A 4,954-nucleotide genomic window follows, 5' to 3' on the forward strand; every position below is an offset into this window, starting at 1 on the left:
GGAGACCGCGGTCTGGGTGCGGACCCAGAAGCCGCCCCATACGGACCCGGACCTGCAGCCAAAACGGAAGATTGTGATTTAAAACCTAACGGGGCGCTTCTATTTCCACCGGCGCAGCATTTTTAGACTTTACGGTAGTGGAAACGCACAGACCAATTGCATGCGAGTTGAGCCATCCGACGTGATACCACTCAGCCAATCAAGTCTGTGCATCCCAGGCGGTAAACATTATGACTACAGTGTAAACAGAACTAGAGGCAAGTTACACATGAAAAGACGGTACAAAGAAAAAGAAAGAGAGCGATACATGTAGAAAACAAAGGGAGAGAAACTGTCGAGTGAGACAGACTAAGAGAGAGAACTTAGTTAATGAGAGAACATTATACATATCTACAGCCATACATATATGTTCAGTTGTATGTTACATGACAATAAATATTGTCAGAAAGTTTTTGAATTGTACTGAATTCATTTGATTTGACAGTCAGGTATTGATTACATGCAGATGTTGATAAAACTACTAGGCTACTTAAATACATATCACACTAACTAGTTAGACATTATGATCTTCTGGACCTTTGCTTCAAGAAATTTTCTCTAACTGGACCTCTTTAAATTTTAGTTGAATACCCCTGCTCTATATTGTAATGGCTATGGTGTTTTGTTCTGTTTTCTGGGTTGTTGTTTGGGGGCCGACAGGGGGAGGTGCATAGATGCATGCTGGGGGTAGAAGAAGAGACATAGTGTGAAAGCACGTATCCTTCTTACTCTTCTCAAGTGTGGACTGAGACAGGAGAGAGAGTGGACGGCGAGCGAGAGCTAGCTAGGACCATGACTCATAGGCCTGCTTCATTTAAATGCAATTTCACAAAAATCTTTATTTTCTGTCATTGTTTTCATTTTATTTCTTTATGTCTTCATTTATTTGTCTTAGTGGACCAGAAGTGGGAGCTAGATGAGGCTCTTGTCAATATGGTGGTGAAATACTTGCAGCCCTTTTCCGTGGTGGATGACTGGCTTCAAGATGTTTGTGGCATTGCTTGATCCCACATACACTCTTCCATCCAGACAGGCTCTAAAGAACATGGTGGTCCAGGCATAAGACCAAGGCCAAGGTTGTCATGCAGAGGGTTGAGGCTGTGAGCCTGACTGCTGATATGTGGACCTCCATTATTAATATGGATGCAGTCCATCTAGCAGTGACATGCCATTTATGTGGATGAGTCTGCAAAGCTGGCCACAATGCTTTTGGGAGTGCTGAATTTCCCTGAAGCTCAGCTGGTAACATCACTGCCGCAACAAGGTCTCACATGGAGGAATGGGGCATTGAAAGTAAAGAGACCTTGATTGTGACAGATGCAGGAGCAGATGCAGGATGCAGGAGCTCTGGCAAAAGTTTACATGCACTTTGCTTGGCTCATTCACTAAATTTTGTGGTTAAGAAAAGTCTCTTGATGCAATTCTTGGCCTAGAAGACCTAGGCACAAGGGCACGAAACGTAGTCACATTCTTCAAAACGAGCACAACAGCAAAAGAGAAGCTCAGAGAAGTGCAGGAGCAGATGAATCGTCCAGTGATGAAGCTTATTTAGGAGGTGGAAACACACTAGAACAGCATCTTCCTCATGCTACAACGCCTTTTCAAAGAGACAGTGAGTGGGGGCAGCTGTTGCGATGCTGAGAACAGACGTGAGACCTCTGTCCCCTGAGGAATATGAAACAGCTGCTGCATGCCTATAATTGCTTGCTACCTTTTACCAGGCAACAGTAGAACTGTTCAAGGAGAAGAAAGTCTCAGGGTCAAAGGTTATCCCAATGACAAAAATGTGAATGTTATAACTTGTATGAATCAATGGGAAAAATAAGCCACAGCACAGCTAATCTACTGGCTTGGTGTCAGCGATGCAAAACAAGTTTGACACTTTGGAGAACCAAACAGCACTTACCCTTTCAACACTGCTGGATCTTAGATTCAAACCCATTGGATTCTACAATCAAGTACAGGGGCAGATACACACCTCCTGACACACCTACAGAAGAACAGCCCTCCATATCAGATCAACCAGCACCAGTAAATGTTGAAAATCTATCATCCACAGGTTATGTTATAAATAGTTAATTGATAAAATGCAGGACAAAATAAGTACAAGCCAAAAAGGGGACAAATTGAAAGGTTTCAGTACTGATGATTACCATCATGATTGTCTTGCAGATATTAACCTTTGCGAAACTCTGGACCAAGATACTTCTAAAGCAAGGAGGGCAAGGAATGCCACAGAGGATGCTACAGTGGAGGTGCAGCAGTACATGACTGATCCACCACTCAAAAGGTCATCTGTCATCATCTGTTCCTTGTGAGTATTTTCAACATGTGGAGAAGTTGTGAGCAAAAAAGAAACTGGCTCAAAAACTGTTGAAAAAAAATGTACCTCAATAAAAATCTTTTAGTGTTTCCCATCCCACATAATCACCCCCTCCCATAGTCACACAAGCACACCCAACCTATGCCACATTTTCCCAGCACTCTCTCCTCAATAACACAATATACACATTCATCAATCTTTATTTGTGAATAGAACATGTTATTCAGTCTTAATGCAAAGATACTTTAAATCCAAAGTGATCAAAGTACAGATGTTTCAAAACACATAGTCTTTTCTACAAAAGTAAAGTAGGTTCTCCAAAACTGAGGTGTGTGTGTGTGTGTGTGTGTGTGTGTGTGTGTGTGTGTGTGTGTGTGTGTGTGTGTGTGTGTGTGTGTGTGTCTGTGTCTGTGTCTGTGTGCATGTGTATGTAGACTGTGAGTAGCCTGGGTGGAGTTAGCCAACAGCTAAATGTAAGATGATACAATATAACACAGAATTCTCAAAACCAATGCCATGACAGGTCCAGTGAAGAAACCAAAGAGGGTTTTGTTGGAGGAAGCGAAGAAAAGAAAGAGAGAGTGATTGGACACGAGGCTGAACACAAATCAATACCAAACGGGTTTACACTCACCGGTTACAAATTTATGAGTGTTGCAAATTTACACATCTCAACCAGATGAGGGAAACCATGAGCAAAAGTCACATAGTGTTGCTTTAAAAGCTGAGACTGTGGTGTGTACCATAATTTATTTTTTATTATCCTAAAAACTGAAATGTATTTACACAAGTTGCTATAAACACATTCAGTTTGTCAGCAAAAAAAATCTTATTAGTTTTACACATCATTGAATGAATGAACGAAAATAAAAAATCAAAATGAGTGAAAATTATTACAAACATTATGAAACTCATGGTCTATACTTAGTGTGAAACTGCCTTCAGACATGTAAAGAGCCTCTTCTCTGTCATATCTCTCTCTCTAATATATATGTAACCCTCACTACTTTGACTCTGCGTACACTGATGGAACCATTCAACAGCATCAAGTTCATAGCTTTTATTCTGCTGTACAATCTGGTAATAAGACAAACAGCACAGTTGGTGATGGGCTCCTGCTATTGTCTACTGTCCTCTATGGCAAAAAGGCTGAATGTATAGTGCAGTTCTACAACAGCTACATTATGTGATCGTATAGTGGTATTACATTAGTACATTAGTTACAGTTTTCCATCAAGAAATTACCATGAATCTGTCATTTTTATATTTTTGTGTGTAAACAGTACATTACAAATTATTACAATAAAGAGAAAAACTTTACAAGATCAACTACAAGCCGAAAAATACAGTATTTCCCCATATACCCCATACACAACTCAACAACTGGTAATAAGACGAACAGTACAATTGGTGGTGGTTTCATAGAAACATCAGCTCCTGTCCTGTACAATAAAATAAAATGCATTAAAACTCATTCTACAAATGCCTTTTTGTGTTAACAGCATAGCATTCACTTAACTGAGGGCACATGACAGATAATCAGAAATTTAAGCTAGCAGACTTTTAGAAATCATTTTTAACTCTGACAAAACTGTATATTACAGCACGACTGCTCACAAACATCTCCAAAATATGTGTAAGCTCATGTCATCTTTTAATACACCTTTAGTTCCGTTACAGACACTTTTTACCATTAATAAATGAATTAAATCACGGAATGGATTTCCATGGTCTGCAGTCACTCAAATATGACTCTGCTCTTACAAATTTGTGCCTGCTCGCTCTCAGGTTGGTTTGTGCAGCCTAAAAACCTTTGGCTTTAATATACTTCCATACCAGCTAACCTGCCTGCTGAGAGAGAGTGAGTTCACCACTGCTTCTGTTCTCCTGCAAAACACCATGGTCCCCCTTCACTCCTCAGCACCATCCAGTAACCTGGGCTGTTATGCCCTTCTTCCTAACCAAACATTTCTGATAAAATATTAAGAATTGTAACTGGCCATTGGACATTGTTTTTTCCAAACTACAAAATGTTCATTAAGTAATCATTTAATTATTGAGATGTTGCCACAGCCACAGTTGCATCATTTAAGCAGTAATAGTTTTTTTAGTGTACTATTGGTTAATAGCTCCTGCCTGCAGCTTCAGTGTTGCAGGTAGTTACATACCATCTGACAGCCAGTAGAGGGCAGAAAGAGTGTTTGAGTGACAGGCTGCGCACTCAAGCATCAGATCGTCATGTATGATGAATGAATGAAGAAGGAAGGAACATGTGAGTGAGTCCGGAAGTACTTTGTATTTCAGGCTGTGCATCTTTAGTTGTTTCATCCTACTTTAGTTGTGTTTTAAAGATCCCCTTCAGGTATGAATAAGACCTATAAGATGCAATGTTTTGAATAATACTTATTATCCAATTTACGTTTTACATCCATTTACCATAATAGTATTGCAGTATTTTTTTCTGAAAACAGTAGGTACTATTATTACCACTATAATACCGCTATAATAGTGTATTGGGTTAGTTAACTAAAGTTGGACATGTATTGATGAGCGTAAAAAAAAAGAAGCAGCGTGATGACGACAGTGGGAACA

This window comes from Mastacembelus armatus, chromosome 12 (genome assembly GCF_900324485.2).
Source record: "Mastacembelus armatus chromosome 12, fMasArm1.2, whole genome shotgun sequence".
Lineage (NCBI taxonomy): Eukaryota > Metazoa > Chordata > Actinopteri > Synbranchiformes > Mastacembelidae > Mastacembelus > Mastacembelus armatus.